Genomic DNA, 20991 nt, shown 5'->3' with positions numbered 1-20991 from the left:
AAAACAAACTAAAATAAAACACACAAGGATTAGGTTAAATGTACACATATTTGCATTATGCACTGTAAAGACAGAGTATACTGTACAATTAACCACCAGTGTCAGGATCATAGCCATGCTTACCTGTTCCTAGCATCTACACTCTATCCAAGCACCACAACCACAGTTAAGAGCCTACTGCCCCTAATCATAGACAAGAAAACACTGGAAACTTAAACCTTTGACCCTTCATACAAAAGGTGTGTTAAGTTTGTACAACCGATTAACCCATCAACCACTCAATAGTTTATTTCCTCCTCTTGAGCAGTTTGCTGTGTAGTTTATTGTCCGTTTGACGCTAGACATGAGCATTCTCATCAGGGCTGCATTGCTCTCCATGTCCTCTAGAGGGCGATATTGGACATAGAACAATAGTTAGATGTCATCAAGCACTACGACCGCCACACACTATCTCTTTCTCACCTTGGTGAATGCTCATATCAGGCGTCGTAGCACGGCCTCCTTTCTCTGAGGACACAGGCTGGTCACCTGACCCACATAGCCCAGTAAACAGGACATGATGTGAGGCTGCTGGGACCACACACACACACGCTAGTTGCTGATGCTTTCAACATCTTTGATGAACGTAAGAGGAGGTTGAAGACCCTAAAGTAAGCCATGATATGATTAAACGTGGGTATATGGTCTGACTGGGTCTCACCTGCGTCAGCGCATAGAGATGGTTCATGTTTTGAGATACTGAGGTCAACCTCTATGTCCTTGGCACTCAGAACAGGCTCCTGCAGAGAGAGGGAAAGAGAGAAACAGGGAAAGAGAGAGTAGGAGAGAGCTATCTGTTGCAATTTAGTGACATTTTATCTCTGTAGTCAGATTGTGGTTCTTTATCTGATCTCTCTGACCTTGAGTTTCTCCATCCAGGTCCTCAGTAGAGAGCTAAGTATGTGTGGATCTGACTGTGACCAGTAGGGCCCAGGCCACTCACTGCTATTCAGCTCCTCCTGTCAAATCAGGGGTTCTTATATCTGTCCTGTTTCACACATGTACAAGTGTCTAACCTGTACAAGTGTGTGTGGTGTGAAATGGAAATGTGTTTGTTTCATATCCCACTCAGACACCGCGGAGAGTAGGGTCACAACCAGAGGGATCAGTCATTATTGACAGCGACCCTGTAGCAATTAGCTTTAAGTGCCTTGCTCAAGAGCAGATTGACAAATTTTTCCAGCTAGTCAGCTCGGGATTCGAAATAGCAAGCTTTTGGTTACTGGCCCAGCGCTCTTAACCGCTAGGCTACCTGCCGCACCTGTCAGTCAACAAAGAGAGACAGAGGGGAGACAGAGCAGAGTGCAGTCAGGATTCCAGTTACAGGTAGGCAGCCCATGACAGATTAAGGTATCCCATTCCCATATGTTCATATCATAGTATGGTAAACTCTATTACATTTTAGTCAATTCAGGAGGGCCTAAATGTTGAGATCCGGGGAACAAGCTTTAGGAGCTTAGTAACTTCCTGGCAGATCTAGATTCAATCCGATCTGCCTTATCCTGCGATAACCGACAACTGCATAGCAGTCTTACTGTTTTTATTTAGGTGATGTTGGAGGTGTAACTGTGCTGGAGCTGTCAATTCAGCCAGCGGCTCCTGGCATTATACCTATCACGGATATTGCCATTGGATGCACCGAGTAGCATTAGTACTATAAATCCTATGCAGCCTTCATGCAGGTTGTAATCTACACCTATTCGGTTAAATGATTTTCAATTTGAGTGTCTTTATTTCTATATAACCTAGACACCTTCTCGCTCTGAACTGTTAACGCATGTGGGATTTAAGGACGGGTGTGGTTTGGTGACAATGACGGCAAGATAATGGCACCGGAGGAGATGGCTGCCTAACCAATTGTGCTATTTTGTGTGTTTTTTTGCATTGTTTGTAACTTATTTTGTACATAATGTTTCTGCCACCATCTCTTATGACCGAAAAGAGCTTCTGGATATCAGGAAAGGCCCAAATCCCCGTCATTCACATGAAGAAAACGCAGATAAACTGGGTGAGCTCTGTTGATGAATATCGTACCAACGGGACATTAAAAACAGTAATATCTTATGTTTCACCTAGTCGTGGCTGAACGACAACATGTAAAATAAACAGTTGGCTGGATTTTCCGTGCATTGGCAAGACATAACAGCTGCCTCTGGTAAGACAAGGGGTTGCGGTCTGTAGGGGTAGGTACTACTTGTCCACAAGCCCTGCCCAGGGCCCGACATTCTGCCCTCCTCTCCAGCATGCACCTCCAGAAAGGTAGGCAGGCTCAAGGCCAAGGCTGTAAGATGGCCGGGCACACAGCAGGTACACCACCTAGTTGATCATAATGAACACAGATAGCTTTAAGAAACAGATCATTTCAAATGTATCAATAAATACTTGTATTTGTATGCCTAGCAATCAACAAATGTGCATTGTTTAAAGCACACTTTTACAAGTCTATCACAATAGGAGCCAATTTAAGGTTGATCCAAAAATGTGGTCGGAGATTCTGTATGAAGGGTGTGATGCAATTGCGGAGGTCCTGTATACACACAAACTCACTTCCTTGACAACTTCCTTCACAACAGCTCTGCTCAACAACTCTGCACTGCTCCGCAAAGCGCACGAAGTATGAATGCCTTTACTTCTGCAGAAGCCGTATCAACCCCAAAAAAGTTGTTCTTTTGATTGAACAAGCCGAAAAGATCCAAGTCAGTAAAAAGATCCAAACTTCCAATCACTACAGCAAACGCTGGTCACCATCAACGTCATGCTAGTTTGCATTCTGAAATGACTGCCAGGATCTGAAAGATCAACTATTTAAAAAAAATATATAAAGAAAACAAAAATTAATAAAAACATTATCATAAGAATACTAAGAATAAAAAAAACACAAAAAACAACAACAAATATAAAATTAAAAATATATATTTGAAACTGGAACAACCATTCAGTAAAGGGTGCAATAAATCCAACTAACAAAACATGTATGTTATTTATCTTTATGTAGCATAAGATAAATTAATTGATTAATCAATCAATGTACATGCAAAAATACAGATATTGAAACAAACAATTAAAACATCTAACTGCAATAGAGCATGTGGCTATGCTTGAATTGCCGTGCCAATATTGTTCTTCTCTGACCATTTAGAAATTATATTTCAAAATGTTTAGTATATGATCACACTGTTAATAGATCATTTGTAGTATTACTTGTGAGGCACAGCTGAGTGAGCATAATGTTTTTTTTTTTTTTTTACTGGGCTGATGGCCTGCGTTTGATGGTCAGTCTGAGGGGAGAGAACAGCAGTAAGGCTGCCTCTCACCCGACTCACCGTCCCTCCTCTCTCCCTTCCTCCGCTGAAAAAAGGGGACACAGTCTTCCAGCTGATGGTGAAACTTAAGTCGAACTGCATTACTTCTGCCTCATGCACCAATTCATGTTGTTACTCCTATGAACAGAGAAAGTCAAATATTCTTTGATATAAAAAAAAGACACAAGCTTATCGAAATGCTTTGCTCTACTCATTCATTGCAGCTGCAGTGCTGGTTGTAGCGTGAGTGGAAGTAGGGAGAACGTGCATTTTATGGCTTATAAAAGTGTTAAGGTGTTGACAGTGCTGAATAACAATTTAAACATGAACTTACTCAAAAACAGCAGTTCTTTGCAGTATTCGTTGTGTCTCTCTCTATGGTTTTAAACGTTTAGAAATCTCACATTATTAACTTTTCTGTGCATTTGAGGCTTATTTTTTTACAGTCTATTGCGTGAGGAAACACAGTGATCTGAGCTATCTGATTGGCCAGCGGTAGGCCTATAGTTGCACTTGATTTGCTCTCTGGGCTTGCCGGGTAGATGGAGTTCTACCTTCAGACACATGAAATTGTTGAAAATTAGAAGACTTTGCATTCCCGGAGCTAGGGCGGCTGAATCAAGTGCACCTACCACCAACAGTGGAAAACAGATTAAAAAAACATGAACGCTAGGCTTTATCATTGTGTTTTTACAGAAATGTTTGGTGATCAACAAGGAACACCTTGGAGATTGACCAGGTGAACACGATCGGCCGGTTGGTGACCACTGATGTAAAGTGTGTATAAATGCCTTGATGATTTGAATTTGCAAGCGTTTGGGCGGAAGTGCATTAATGTTTCAGCAGTTCCACCAGCTACATCTTTATTACAAAAAAACTATATATCCACACACTCTGGAAATTACTGTATGGTTAGGGTACAGTGTTGTTCCCTGGGGTACAAAATGGTCAAAGGTACACATAAGGTACTTTCAGAGGCACACTTAGAACTCACATGGTACTTATCGGTTTCTTTCAGGGTATATGTGCAGATAATCAAGTATAGTGGTAAATTGGTTTGGTATTGGTTTCGGTAGAATACAAAAAGGCTACTCTGCGCACACGCTACAGCTTTTGGGACTTCATCTATAATCATTTTAGCTGCCCTAAATTATTTTTACCAGCAGGTGCCACTAGTGTAGACTGTGTTGATTAAAGCCTAGAGTAATGAACCTATTTTTGACACAATTGCCTGGAAAGCTTTAATGCTTCAGGATGCTTCATTTCCCCATCACTGCTATTTTAAGCATTCTTTGTGGTGAGCACATGTGGGACCCAGACTCACGTGGCCTCAACCGCTTGGTTGGCAGCAAACTGACCTTCCTGCCACACCATCAGGTCAGTGAGCATGACAGAGATCAGCCACAGTAAGTTACTGTGCATTTTACAATAACTGCTTGCAGCAAGCTGACAGTTATGGATATTACGTTTGATACTGGAGCTCCAAGGCATGTGTCAATCTCTAAGCAGCTAACTTCAAAGCAATGTGCCCCCTGCGTGTATCACTTTATCAGAAGTATGTCATCAATGATGTCTGAAGCTTCATTTGATCATGTGCTGTTTCAAACCGTGTGTTGCAAAATGCGAGATCCCACTGATTATGCAGTGGTTCCAGTGCTTTCTTCGATTCTAAGCAGCTTTCAAACACTGACCTTTACTGGACACCGTACTTACAAATATAGTTAGGCCGGTAGCTTAGCAGGTAGAGCAGGGAACATAGGGAGGTGAGGGTATGAGGTTCAATCCCATTGAAGATATTATTTTGTGAAACCGCACTGTTGTTCAAATAATTTGTTTTATTTAGTATAGTATACGATTCTGTCTTAAGCATTCTGTCTTAAGCATCCTAAAAAATGGGGAGCATGATGTAAACCTGGTATTCCAACTGATTATTTACATCTCATTTAGCAGATGCTCTTATCCATAGCAATTAGTGTTAAGTGCCTTGCTAAAAGGTACATCAACAGGTTTTTCAACTATTCAGCTTGGGGATTTGAACCAGTAACCTTTCAATTACTGGCCCAATGCTCACAACTTCCAGGCTACCTGCCACCCTAGGTTAACAAAGCTAATGACTTACTGCTGCGCCACAGAGTTGTGATGGAAACAGTGGAGATATTTATTGCTGACCAGCAGATGTCACTAATGCGCATTGTGAACAGATAATAAAGCTCTGCATAATTAACTGTTTTTCGGCACAATTTGGTGACAGCGCCAAATCCTTCAGAAAGACTTGGTTTCCCATCACTACTGACAGTAAGTTAGAAAAAATGTAACATGAACTTCCCAGTGAATTACCACAGTTAAGTTACTGGAAAATGCACAGTAACTTCTTAACAGTGCTGCGCTTGCTTCTCACAAGCTCTTACAAAGATTATAGAACTGTGAGTGGACAAATGAAGTGCTCAACATTCATCAACATGGTTCAACACATCCACTAATGGTTGGCACAAATACAACATATTTCAGGCCATGCCCCCAAATATGCGAATGAGCCTCCGCCAGCACATTGCTCCCACCACATTGCTCCCACCTACTAAGTGCAGTGAATGTAACAACAAGTCATTTAACAACAATAACCTTAATTCATCAGTCAAAATTTTGTATTTTCACTGCAATTCAGTAGCTGGTTACTTACTGTCAAAATACAGGTAATTTTGGACAGTGTGTACTATAAGCAGATCTGAAGTATCATATAAGTAATACTTTAGAACCTGTCATTGGTTCTGCATGGAACCAGAGAGTTCTTCATGAAAGGGCTCTAAATGGAAGTCAAAAGGTTCCCCTACAGCAGGGATGGGCAGCTTTGATGGGGGTGGGGGCCACCAAAAGTCTGAACTCATCATGAGGGACCACAGTGGCTCACGGGTCTGCATACCCACATCCATACCCACACATGCAGTCAGAGCCAGCCCTAGCCTTTTGGGGGACCTAAGCAGAGAGAAAAATGTTTCGTTTTAGAATTAATTTCCTGCAATTCTACACATTTTGACATGGGCCATAGATAAAATGTTACGGTTTCAAAGCAAGTTTTCTGCAATTCTACACATTTTTCCATTGGGCAGAGAGAAGATTCAGCAATTTTATAACATATTTCATGCAAGTCTACACATTTGCCATAGGGTGGAGAGAAATATTTACAGTTTTTAAGCAAATTTCCTTTAGTTCTACACATTTTGCCCTGAATTCTGCCATGTTAATATGATATCTGAGTAGAGTGAAAACAAACTCAATGGGGGCCCCCCGGTCGGTAGTTTGTTTTGGCCGATGTCGGATGACAGTGATTGTTAGTGACGAACATAAAAAGAGAAACTGCTGATGCACAACCAAATTTCGAAATTGCACCTTGTGTATTCTACTATTCTAACTCTCAACAGTAAGTTGAGACCCCGACTGAGTTTCTAAATGTAATTTTGTTTCTTTTTTCTTTTTTGGAAATTGATCTGCACAGGCCGACAGTTGCCCATCTCTGCCCTACAGGGACAAATCAAAGGTTACTACGACAGGGTTCTATGTACAACCCAAAAGGGTTCCCCTACAGGGACAATTACATTTTTTAGGCAGTTAAGAACAAATTCTTATTTACAATGAAGGCCTGGGAACAGTGGGTTAACTGCCTTGGTCAGGGGCAGAACGGCAGATTTTTACCTTGTCAGCTCAGGGATTAGAACTAAGAACTAAGAACAGATATGCAGTTGAAGTCGGAAGTTTAGCCAAATACATTTAAACTCAGTTTTTTACAATTCCTGACATTTAATCCTAGTAAAAATTCTCTGTCTTAGGTCAGTTAGGATCACCACTTTATTTTAAGAATGTGAAATGTCAGAAAAATAGTAGAGAGAATGATTTATTTCAGCTTTTATTTCTTTCATGACATTCCCAGTGGGTCAGAAGTTTACATACACTCAATTAGTATTTGGTAGCATTGCCTTTAAAATGTTTAAATAGGGTCAAACGTTTCGGGTAGCCTTCCACAAGCTTCCCACAATAAATTGGGTGAATTTTGGCCCATTCCTCCATTCCTCCTGTCAGAGCTGGTGTAACTGAGTCAGGTTTGTAGGCCTCCTTGCTCGCACACGCTCTTTCAGTTCTGCCCACAAATTCTCTATAGGAAGGTCAAGGCTTTGTGATGGCCACTCCAATACCTTGACTTTGTTGTCCTTAAGCCATTTTCCAGAACTTTGGAAGTATTCTTGGGTCATTGTTCATTTGGAAGACCCATTTGCGACCAAGCTTTAACTTCCCGATTGATGTCTTGAGATGTTGCTTCAATATATCCACATACTTTTTCTTCTCATGATGCCATCTATTTTGTGAAGTGCACTAGGCCCTCCTGCAGCAAAGCACCCCCACAACATGATGCTGCCACCCCTGTGCTTCACGGATGGGATGGTGTTCTTCGGCTTGCAAGCATCCCCCTTTTTCCTCCAAATATAACGATGGTCATTATGGCCAAACAGTTCTATTTTTGTTTCACCAGACCAGAGGACATTTCTCCAAAAAGTACAATATTTGTCCCCATGTGCAGTTGCAAACCGTAGACTGGCTTTTTTATGGCGTTTTTGGAGCAGTGGCTTCTTTCTTGCTGAGCGACCTTTCAGGTTATGTTGATATAGGACTCGTTTTACTGTGGATATAGATACTGTTGTACCTGTTTCCTCCAGCATCTTCACAAGGTCCTTTGCTGTTGTCCTGGGATTGATTTGCCCTTTTAGCACCAAAGTACGTTCATCTCTAGGAGACAGAACGCATCTCCTTCCTGAGCGGTATGATGGCTGTGTGGTCCCATGGTGTTTATACTTTATTACTATTGTTTGTACAGATGAACGTGGTACCTTCAGGTGTTTTGAAATTCCTCCCAAGGATGAACCAGACTTGTGGAGGTCCACAATATTTTTCTGAGGTCTTGGCTGATTTCTTTTGATTTTCCCATGATGTCAAGCAAAGAGGCACTGAGTTTGAAGGTAGGCCTTGAAATACATCCACAAGCACACCTTCAATTGACTCAAATGATGTCAATTAGCCTACCAGAAGCTTCTAAAGCCATGACATCATTTTGTGGAATTTTCCAAGCTGTTTAAAGGCACAGTCAACTTAGTGTATGTAAACTTCTGACCAACTGAAATTGTGATACAGTGAATTATAAGTGAAATAATCTGTCTGTAAACAATTGTTGGAAAAATTACTTGTGTCATGCACAAAGTAGATGTCCTAACCGACTTGCCAAAACTATAGTTTGTTATCCAGAAATTTGTGGAGTGGTTGAAAACGAGTTTTAATGACTCCAACCTAGTGTATGTAAACTTCTGACTTCAACTGTAGCCCTTGGTTCACTCCAGATTTGACTGCCCTTGACTAGCACAAAATCATCCTTTGGCGTACTGCTTTAGCATCGAATAGCCCCTGCGATATGCAACTTTTCAGGGAAGTTAGGAACCAATATACACAGGCAGTTAAGAAAGCAAAGGTTAGCTTTTTCAAACAGAAATTTGCATCCTGTAGAACAAACTCCAAAAAGTTCTGGGACACTGTAAAGTCCATGGAGAATAAGAGCACCTCCTCCCAGCTGCCCACTGCACTGAGACTAGGAAACACTGTCACCACCGATAAATCTACGATTATCGAGAATTTCAAGAAGCATTTTTCTACGGCTGGCCATGTTTTCCACCTGGCTACCCCTACCCCGGTCAACACCTCTGCACCCCCCACAGCAACTTTCCAAAGCCTCCCCATTTCTCCTTCACCCAAATCCAAATAGCTGATGTTCTGAAAGAGCTGCAAAATCTAGACCCCTACAAATAAAATGGGATAGACAATCTGGACCCTCTCTTTCTAAAATTATCCGCCTCAATTGTTGCAACTCCTATTACTGGCCTGTTCAACCTCTCATATCGTCTGAGATCCCTAAAGATTGTAAAGCTGCTTCGGTCATCCCCCTCTTCAAAGGGGGAGACACTCTAGACCCAAACTGTTACAGACCTATATCTATCCTACCCTGCCTTTCTACAGTCTTCGAAATCCAAGTTAACAAACAGATCACCGACCATTTCGAATCCCACCGTACTTTCTCTGCTATGCGTTCTGGTTTCCGAGCTGGTCATGGGTGCACCTCAGCCACGCTCAAGGTCCTAAATGATATCATAACCGCCAACGATAAAAGATAATACTGTGCGGCTGTCTTCATCGACCTGGCCAAGGCTTACGACTCTGTCAATCACCATATTCTTATCGGCCAACTCAACAGCCTTGGTTTCTCAAATGACTGCCTCGCCTGTTTCACCAACTACTTCTCAGATAGAGTTCAGTGTGTCAAATCAGAGGGCCTGTTGTCCAGACCTCTGGCAGTCTCTATGGGGGTGCCACAGGGTTCAATTCTCAGGCCGACTCTTTTCTCTGACATCAATGATGTCACTCTTGCTGCTGGGGATTCTCTGATCCACCCCTACGCAGGCGACACCATTCTGTATACCTTCGGCCCATCTTTGAACACTGTGTTAACAAACCTTCACTGCTCTTAAATGCAAGTAAAACTAAATGCATGCTCTTCAACCCGCCCGTCTAGCATCACTACTCTGGATGGTTCTGACTTAGAATATGTGGACAACTACAAATACCGAGGTGTCTGGTTAGACTGTAAACTCTCCTTCCAGACTCACATTAACCATCTCCAATCCAAAATTAAATCTAGAACCAGCTTCCTATTTTGCAACAAAGCATCCTTCACTCATGCTGCCAAACATACCCTCATAAAACTGACTATCCTACTGAACCTTGACTTCGGTGATGTCATTTACAAAATAGCCTCCAACACTCTACTCAGCAAATTGGATGTAGTCTATCACAATGCCATCCGTTTTGTCACCAAAGCCCCATATACTACCCACCACTGTGACCTGTTTGCTCTCGTTGTCTGGCCCTCGCTTCATACTCGTCGCTAAACCCACTGGCTCCAGGTCATCTATAAGTCTTTGCTAAGTAAAGCCCCGCCTTATCTCAGCTCACTGGTCACCATAGCAGCACCCACCCGTAGCACGCACTCCAACAGGTATATTTCACTGGTCATCCCCAAAGCCAACTCTTCCTTTGGCCGCCTTTCCTTCCAGTTCTCTGTTGCCAATGACTGGAACAAATTGCAAAAATCACTGATGCTGGAGTCTGATATCTCCCTCACTAACTTTAAGCATCAGCTGTCAGAGCAGTTTTCCGATCATTGCACCTGTACACAGCCCATCTGTAAATAGCCCACCCAACTACCTCATCCCCATATTGTTATTTATTTTTTGCTCCTTTGCACCCCAGTATCTCTACTTGCACATTCATCTTCTGCACATCTATCACTCCAGTGTTTAATTGCTAAATTGTAATTATTTCGCCACTTTGGCCTATTTATTGCCTTACCTCCCTAATCTTATTACATTTGCACACACTGTATATAGACTTCTCTATTGTGTTAGTGACTGTACGTTTGTTTATCCCATGTGTAACTCTGTGTTGTTTGTGTCGCACTGCTTTGCTTTATCTTGGCCAGGTTGCAGTTGTAAATGAGAACTTCATCTCAACTGGCCTACCTGGTTAAATAAAGGTGAAATAAAATAAAATAAATAAAAAGGGATTCAATCTAGCAAACATTCAGTTACTGGCCCAATGCTCTAACCATTTTGTCTAGGCTACCTGGGGCGGCAGGTAGCCTAGACAAAATTAAGAACCCATAAGGGTTCTTCCTGTTGGACCCAAAGCCAGAAACTCAGACAACCACAGGGAAAGTATATGACTAATAAAATAAATAAAGTGTTGTCAAAATAATTGCACAAAACAGAGACCTTGGGTGTATGTCTAAGTGTGCGGGCCTCCTGGCCGTGGAAGAGGAGGACTTGATGGTGCAGGTACTGCAGCAGGGTGAAATGGGCCCATGGCACAGGCTGAGGTCAGGGTACTGGGCCAGCTGAGTGCCCAGCAGACGGACAAAGTCAAACACCTGGCTGATCTGGTCCAGGGTCTGGATGAAGCGGGGACGTTTGATACGCACGTAGTGGACCATCTCACTGGAGCTCACACGCAGGGTGTAGATCTGGTGGCAGGCTATCAGGACACCTGTCAGCAATGACAGGAGGTGTGTGTGTCATTTCTGCAGGAACGTTTATGGACAATACGTTTCTGATTACAGTCAATAATTGCGCCCAACACAGATGTCATCAGAGCGTGCAACAGATCAGTGTACTGTTTCACTCGGTCTGATGTTGGAATAATTTTCATTAAATCGTTTTTAACTCTTGTCACAAATTTGGATACCTCCTGCGCCTGTTGGTTCAGCCTGTTGTTTTTTATTTTGTTCATAGGTGTTTGTGTCAACACCTGCTACCCACTAGCCAGCTAGCTAGGTTGCAATAGAGCCCGCTTTGCCTGGAATAGCTAACAAACGTTTATAGCGCTGTAGAAGCTGTGTTTCTTGTTCCAATCAACGCTGGTCCCATGTCACAACTCATGGAAACCGAAGGCAGTGGCATGCTGCTAAACAGACTGAAGTGTCTGCGAGAGGTTTGGAGCAGATTGACATGAGGAATAACTTCGCCGCACTGGTGCCCGGTTTACCTGTGCCTTCTTTGCTGGGATTGCCTGTGTCTGCGATGGCTGTGCTGACTCCAACTATGCTGAATCCAGCAGCGGCTTCGTCATCAAGTTCAACTCCTTTCCCTCTCTCCGGATCTGACGGGGCACTGCCTGATGTGAGAGGTCTGAACCTATTGACAGGAGCAGCGGGTGTATGGTATCCTGCTTCTTGTGGGCCCGTGAAAGGTTCAACGAATTGTGTGAGGGATTGGAAAGGGCACCTTTTTTCATCCTCCTCTCCGAAAGTTGTATTGGGCAGTTCGATGGTGAGAAATATCTCAGTCCCTGGAGCAAAAACGTTGTGCTATCCAGGAGCAAGAGTACAGAAACATCAATAAGCTGCTCCCAAACATTTCTAACCTGCATCAGGAAACTGAGTCTATCAAAGTTAATGTGGGATTCAATTACATTATGAAGGGCAGCTCAGAACAGCTGAAGATGGATTTTAAAGAACTGATTGGGTCTCTGCTTGACACCAACAAAGACCTCATAATATCTGGCCCTGTGCCCACCCTAAATCGTGACGTTGAACATTTCAGCAGACTTTTAGCCCTCCATAACTGGCTACGAGACTATTGCAGCTCTGTGGGTGTAACATTATTTTGAAATGTTGATACCTTCTGGAAACTAAGCTTGTTTTATAAGGAGGATGGGATCCACCAAAATCATTTAGTTTCCTGGATCCTTTCACAGCATTATAAGGCTGCATTGAGACAATGACTTATCAATGCCCCAAGCCCAACTCAGTTAATCCCTACCATTGTGTCGCTGAGTTGCCATAATGCTTCAGAAAATGTACATTATCCCAGGGGCATTGTAAGATACAATGTAAGTAACCTAATTTACGTCCCTCTAACTGCCTTGAAGGCCTTTGCTGATCCTACAGCTATTGTATGCAGTAATCATATGCCTATGAACCAAAGTTATACTGTTTGCACTGAGGTGATGTGCCCTAGTAGGAAGTCCACTGTGTACAGCTCACCTTGCACTAACATAAATAACATGAGCATGTCTACTTCTGCTAAGTTTCCCCAGTAAAGCAATTAAAACAATCAAGAATCCCATAAAAGTGTTAAATATAGCCCACATCAAAAACAAGGTTCATAAAATCAATAATTTGCTGGAAACAGATGACATTCATATTCTGAAAATCTCTGAAACTCACTTAGATAATAGCTTTGATGATACAGTGGTAGCAATACATGGTATAACATCTACAGAAAATACAGAAATGCCAAAGGTGGAGATGTGGTCGTTTATATTCAGAATCACTTTCCTGTAAAGCTTAGAGAGGATCTCATGTTAAATACTGTTGTATTAGTATGGCCACAAGTTAGTCTGCCTCACCTAAAGCCCATTCTGATGGGAAGCTGCTATAGACCACCAAGAGAGGGATGAGGAAAAAGGAATGGCAAATAAGTCTGGCTTCACAACTAGTTGGCAAACGTACTGCAAATTGAGAAATCATGAGACTAAACTGAATAAAAAGAAGAAGAAACTATACTATGAAACAAAGATAATTTAATTTAAGAATTACAGTAAAAAGCTTTGGAGCACCCTAAATGAAAATTGTAATTTTGAATTCCGTAAAGTGAGTGTGGAAGAAGTGAAAGAATTATTGTTGTCTATCACCGGGGTCTGACAACTTCAATAGAAAATGACTGAGGAAATTAGCTAACGATATTACCACTCCTATTTGCCATATCTTTTATCTAAGCCTACCAGAAAGTGTGTGCCCTCAAGCTTGGAGAGAAGCAAAAGTAATTATGCTACCCAAGAATAGTAAAGCCCCCTTTACTAGCTCAAATAGCTGACCAATCAACCTGTTACCAATCCTTTGTAAACTTTTAGAAAAAAGTGTGTTCGACCAGATACAATGCTATTTTACTGTAACCAAATTGACAACAGACTTTCAGCATGCTTATAGGGAAGAGCATTCAACAAGCATGGCTTTTCCACAAGTGACTGATGATTGGCTTTGATGATAAAAAGATTGTGGGAGCTGTTTTGTTAGACTTCAGTGTGGCTTTTGACATTATCGATCATAGTCTGCTGATGGAAAAATGTATGTGCTATGGCGTTACTCCCCCTGCTATATTGTGGATAAAAAGTTACCTGTCTAACAGAACACAGAGGGTGTTCTGTAATGGAAGCCTCGCCAACATAATCCAGGTAGAATCAGGAGTTCCTCAGGGCAGCTGTCTAGGCCCCTTACTTTTTTCAATCTATACTAATGGCATGAAACTCGAGGCTGCATTTATTGTTATTATTGATTTTAACAGAGCAAATTTGAGGAAAAGGCTACCTAAAATCTATCAGCATATCGACTGCAGCACTCGCGCTGGATAAACACTGGACCATTGTTACTTTAACTTCCGGGATGCATACGTGTGGCCCCGTGTGGCTCAGTTGGTAGAGCATGGTGTTTGCAATGCCAGGGTTGTGGATTCGATTCCCACGGGGGACCAGTACGGAGAAAAAAATGTATGAAATGTATGTAATGTATGCACTCACTACTGTATGTCGCTCTGTACAAGAGCCTCTACTAAAATGTAAATGTAAGGCTTGCCCTCCTTTTGGCAAATCTGACCACGACTCCATTTTGCTCCTCTCTTCCTATAGGCAGAAATTCAAACAGGAAATACCCATGCTAAGGACCATTCAACGTTGGTCTGACCAATCAGAATCCTTCGCTTCAAGATTGTTTTGATTGGGTAGCTTCTGAGAATAATATGGATGTGTACAAATCAAATCAAACTTTATTTGTCACTTGTGCTGAATACAACAAGTGTAGACCTTACCGTGAAATGCTTACTTACAAGCCATTAACCAACAATGCAGTTCAAGAAGAGGTAAGAAAATATTTACAAAATAAAATAAAATAAAAAATTATAAAAAGTAACACAATACAATAACAATAACGAGGTTATATACAGGGGGTACCGGTACCGAGTCAGGGTACAGGTTAGTTGAGGTAATTTGCATATGTTGGTAGTGACTATGCATAGATAATAAACAGCGAGTAGCAGCAGTGTACAAAACAAATGGAAGGGGGAGGTCAATGTAAATAGTCCGGTGGCCATTTGATTAATTGTTCAGCAGTCTTATGGCTTGGGGGTAGAAGCTGATAAGGTGCCTTTTGGTCCTAGACTTGGCGCTCCGGTACTGAGTTTATCAAGAAGTGTATAGGAGATTTTGTACCCACTGTGATTATTAAAACCTAACCAGAAGCCGTGGATAGATGGTAGCATTCGCGCAAAACTGAAGGCACGAACCACCGCATTTAACCATGGCAAGGTGGCAGAATACAACAGAGTAGTCAGTCCCTCCGCAAGGCAATCAAACAGGCAAAACGTCAGTATCAAGACAAAGTGGAGTCGCAATTCAAAGGCTCAAACACGAAACGTATGTGGCAGGGTCTACAGACAATCACAGAATACAAAAGGAAAACCAACCACGTCGCAGACACCAGACAAGCTAAACACGTTCTTTGCCTGCTTTGAGGATAACACAGTGCCACTGACATGGCCAGCTACGAAGGACAGTGGGCTCTCCTTCTCCGTGGCCGACATGAGTAAGCCATTTAAATGTGTTAACCCTTGCAATGCTGCCGGCCCAGACGGTATCCCTAGTTGCGTCCTCAGAGCATGCACAGACCAGCTGACTGGTGTGTTTACGGACATATTCAATCTCTCCATATCCCAGTCTGCTGTCCCCACATGCTTCAAGATGGCCACCATTGTTCCTGTATCCAAGAACGCAAAGGTAACTTAACTAAATGACTATCACCCCGTAGCACTCACTTCTGTCATCATGAAGTGCTTTGAGAGACTAGTCAAGGATCATATCACCTCCACCTTACCTGCCACCCTAGACACACTTCAATTTGCTTACCACCCCAATAGGGCCACAGACGATGCAATCACCATCACACTGCACACTGCCCTATCCCATCTGGACAAGAGGAATACCTATGTAAGAATGCTGTTCATTGACTATAGCTCAGAATTCATCACCATAGTACCCTCCAAACGTATCATTAAGCTCAAGGCCCTAGGTCTGAACCCCGCCCTGTGCAATTGGGTCCTGGACTTCCTGACGGGCCGCCCCCAGGTGGTGAAGGTAGGAAACAACATCTCCACTTCGCTGATCCTCAACACTGGGGCCCCACAAGGGTGCCTGCTCAGCCCCTCCTGTACTCCCTGTTCACCCATGACTGCTTGGCCATGCATGCCTCCAACTCAATCATCAAGTTTGCAGGCGACACAACAGTACTGTAGAAGGCTTGATTACCAACAACGACAAGACAGCCTACAGGGAGGAGGTGAGGGCTCTGGGAGTGTGGTGTCAGGAAAATAACCTCTCACTCAACATCAACAAAACAAAGGAGATGATTGTGGACTCCAGGAAACAACAGAGGGAGCACCCCCCTATCCACATTGATGGGACAGCAATGGAGAAGGTGGAAAGTTTTAAGTTCCTTGGTGTACATATCACTGACAAACTGAAATGGTCCACCCACACAGTCAGTGTGGTGAAGAAGGTGCAACAGTTCCCTTTCAACCTCAGGAGGCTGAAGAAATTCGACTTGTCACCTAAAACGCTCACTAACTTTTACAGATGCACAATTGAGAGCATCCTGTTGGGCTGTATCACGACCTGGTACGGCAACTGCACCACCCACAACCACATGGCTCTCCAGAGGGTGGTGAGGTCTGCACAACGCATCACCGGGGCAAACTACCTGCCCCCCAGGACATCTACAGCACCCGATGTCACAGGAAGGCCAAAAAGACAACAACCACGCAAGCCACTGCCTGTTCACCCCGCTATCATCCAGAAGGCGAGGTCAGCACAGGTGCATCAAAGCTGGGACTGAGAGACTAAAAAACAGCTTCTATATCATGGCCATCAGACTGTTAAATAGCCATCACTAACACAGAGAGGTTGCTGCCTACATACAGGCTTGAAATCATTGGCCACTTTAATAAATGGAACACTAGTAACTAAAATAATGTCACTTTAATAATGTTTATATATCTTGCATTACTCATCTCATGTGTTAATACTGTATTCTATTCTATATATTGCATCTTAGCCTATGCCACTCTGACATTGCTCATGTACATATTTATATATTCTTATTCTATTACTTTACTTAGATTTGTGTGTATTAGTTATGAAATTGTTAGATATTACTTGTTAGATATTGCTGCACTGTCGGAACTAGAAGCACAAGCATTTCGCTACAACATCTGTTAAACACGTGTATGTAACCAATAAAATTGGATTTGATTTGATGTCGCTGGCCTGAGTAAAGCCACATGTTTTCACTGCAACACTTAACAAAGAGCTGCAGTTAGTTTTAGAATGGGTGGCAAGGAATAAGTTAGTCCTAAATATTTCGAAAACTAAAAGCATCATATATTGGACAAATCATTCACTAACTCCTAAACCTCAAATAAATCTTGTAATAAATAATGGGGAAATTGAGCAAGTTCCGGTGACTAAACTGCTTGGAGTAAACCTGGATTGTAAAATGTCATGGTCAAAACATGTGGATACAACAGTAGCTAAGGTGGGGAGAAGTCTGTCCATAATAAAGCACTGTCCATAACACAACACTATCAACAAGGCAAGTCCTACAGGCTCTAGTTTTGTCGTACCTGGACTACTGTTCAGTCATGTGGTCAGGTGCCACAAAGGTAGACCTCGGGAAATTACAATTGGCTCAGAAGAGGGCAGCACGGCTGGCCCTTAAATGTACAAGGAGAGATAACATTAATATGTAAATCTCTCATGGCTCAAAGTGGAGGAGAGATTTACTTCATCACTACTTGTTTTTGTAAGAAGTGTTGACATGCTGAATGCACTGAGGTGTCTGTTTAAACTACTAGCAAACAGCTTGGACACCCATGCATACCCCACATAAGAAATGCCACCAAAAGTCTCTTCACAATCCGCAAGTCAAGAACAGGCTATGGAGGCGCACAGTACCACATAGAGCCATGCCTACATGGAACTCTATTCCACATCGGGTAACTGATGCAAGCAGTAGAATCAGATTTTAAAAAACAGATAAAAATACACCTTATGGAACAGCAAGGACTGTGAAGAGACACACACAGGCACAGACATACATTTAAGTGATAATTCCCGAGAAGCCGGTGTTTGGAGGATATATTGCACAGGTGTTGTTAGGCCCGAGACAAGGTTGGGCAAACCGTGCAAATATATCCTCCAAACACTGGCATCGATGGCATTATCACTACCTGCATTTGCATTTGTTTAAGCTGTTTTCTAGTGACATTTATTAGGATTTATCCATAACAATCAGCTAATGAGGCACGACACTGTTGTTCAGAGGAGGTAGCCAACAACACAGCTAACACATTCACTTCAAACTGAAGCTGGAAATATTGCAAACTAGCTGCACTTTTTACCTTGTTTTACCTTCATTAAATGTGTATATATCCAGAAAAATGATGCCGGCTGATTCATGATTTCGACTGGCTGAGAAACGCTGCCTGCCTGTTTGTCTGTCTCGTCTCAACTCTTGACACGTTCATTACTATGGGACAGCTGAAGATCAAATTTTAATATTGAAACAATGTTGCAAATGTCAGAGACAGACAGCAAGGTTCATAAAATAAATGTGAGATAATGTCTAGATACTTTTTATAATGGAGATCAAGTTTATAAATTGCCTGGCTGGGCTGATGAGACAGTGGATTGCGCTGTCAGATGAAACAGAGTAAATAGGCATTTTAATGTAATAGATTTAGCCGAAGGTAACTTGTGGAATAGACACCGACTGGAATGTGGTTGAAACCAATCAGAATTCAGGTTTAGAACCACCTGTTGAATAAACACATGATAAGACATGCACTCTACACACATGTACACATGGATGTTGTATTGTAAATATGTGATAGTGGAGTAGTGACCTGAAAGAACACACTAAATATATTGGGCAAAGTGTTATGAAATGTAATGTCTTGTAATATTTTTTATTGTATATAACTGCCTTAATGTTGCTGGACCCCAGGAAGAGTAATGGGGATCCTTAATAAATACAAATACAAATGTATATTCTAAATGAGCTAAACAATATAAACAGACTATTTATGTACTGAGAACCGTATTATCATACCGTAAAATTCCCACACCTGTCCTTTCCAAACTTGCGCGACAGTGCACAGCCACCTTCCCCTCTTTCACGCCGTAGGTTAGCATCTTCACTCCATCCATCATCCCCATGACAGACGACACACCAAAGTCTGGCATGCCAAAATGGAAGAAAAATTAAGGCTACAACACAAGCGCACACACAGAGAAAGAAAGACACAAACACATATTGAATTTACATAAGGCCTCAGAGATTATCCTAATGTTATGTGTATTGGAGATAGGTATCAATACAGTACAGTCGTACTATCATTTTCCATAAAGGTTTGTAGGAAGTAGGTGAATCCAGTGTCTGGCTGCAGAGGTGGGCCGCAGTGAGCATGCTCCCCAGGTGAAAGCATGTTGATGATGGACTTGATGTTCAGCCTGGTCAGATAGAAAAAGATCAGTTAGAGACAAAGGGTGGACACGCATGCACACACACACACGCAGGCAGTCATGAACACAGGCGTGACTATTAAGCATTGGAACTGCTCTATGGTGCTGTACTTCTTGATGATGTGAGAAGAGGATCTCGCCATAGGCCAAATGTCATCAGTCACCCTGACAACAGTACACAATCACAGTGAATATAGAACTTCTAGTCCTCTCTCTTTTTCTCTCTCTCTCCCCAATCTCCTTCTCACCTTCTCTCCGTCTCTACCACACCCCCACCCCCCTCACCAGTGTGAGTAGAGTCCCTGTACAGTTTGTTGGCTGGGCATCCAGCAGGCTGGTCCTTCGTAGCGGCAGTCCAGTCCTCCACAGGCCAGGAGGCAGATGGTCTTGGGTGGGATGGCTTCACCAGGTTCTCTCTGACCTGGGAGTAGGCTAGCCGTAGCACCGGCACCATGGGCATAATGGACGGCATGTACCATAGCGGGGGTAGTTCACAGAGTTGGTTTAACCCTCTAGTGTGTAAGCCCTGTCTAAGCCAGGGGAGGTGGGGTTCTACTAAGCTAACATATTAATGTGTAGCCCAAACTGTTTGGATACTACAGACAGAAGTTGGCAAAAGAGGCTGTACCGACTTCAGATGAGTCCCAAGACACTTGTGGGGGTTGTAGAGAAAATGGAGAACAGCATCGTGTTCGTGAGAGTCTCATTGTTCCACAGAGAGGTTAATAGAGGTGGGCCAACCAGTTTGGACGCTTTAGACGTTTTTGTGAGAAGAACGCTTTTCAGGATGTCTCATGGTCTGACAAACACCGCTCTAGCTCTGTCACCTTTCACCGCAGATGCGGAAGGGCGATATCGGCGGATGTGGTGGATTGAGATGCAGCCCATACAAACTGTTATCTCTAGCTTAAACAAATAGATTTTGATGGGGATGTTTTTATTATGATATTTAGATTTCTATGGTGCCATGTAAGTTGTAGGAGAAGGGTTAAACCATAAAACTAAAGTCAGTTGTTGAACCCTGTGGAGGATGCAGACACCTGAAGTTGTTTGTTGACCTCCAGGGGGACAAGATAGCCTCTTTATCCAGTGAGAGGGGGAAACAGGATGCAGTCCAGGTACCAGGGGTACAGACTAATGGAAATCATTTGACTTGAGCCCATTTTGTATTGTATTATTAGCTAATTAGTAGTAGTTATCTTGTTATGTGTGTTATTGTAGAGACAAGGGAAAGTACAGAAAGTCGCAGGTCGAACACTGTTAATGCTGTATACTAAGATTCTACTAGGCAAAATAGCAACAGTCGGGTCTTGGTTCTTGTTAAGCCAAGTTAGTTTCTGTGACTTGGGGGGAAATGGGAAGTGGTGGTGGAACTCAACATTGACGTAAGAACAACAGTTGAAGAGGGAGGAAACATCTTGGAAGTGGGCCAGAGAGT

The 20991-nt window shown here is 42.6% G+C and overlaps 1 pseudogene; it reads right to left on the bottom strand.

The window, feature by feature from the left end:
- Window positions 1-424: 424 nt before the first annotated feature.
- On the bottom strand, window positions 425-20025 carry LOC123728312 (protein tyrosine phosphatase domain-containing protein 1-like; annotated as a pseudogene).
- Window positions 20026-20991: the final 966 nt, after the last annotated feature.

This window comes from Salmo salar, chromosome 10 (assembly GCF_965601325.2).
Source record: "Salmo salar chromosome 10, fSalSal1, whole genome shotgun sequence".
Taxonomy (NCBI): Eukaryota; Metazoa; Chordata; class Actinopteri; order Salmoniformes; family Salmonidae; genus Salmo; species Salmo salar.
Note: the sequence above shows the minus strand (reverse complement) of the source record. Positions and strands in the feature narration are given on the sequence as shown.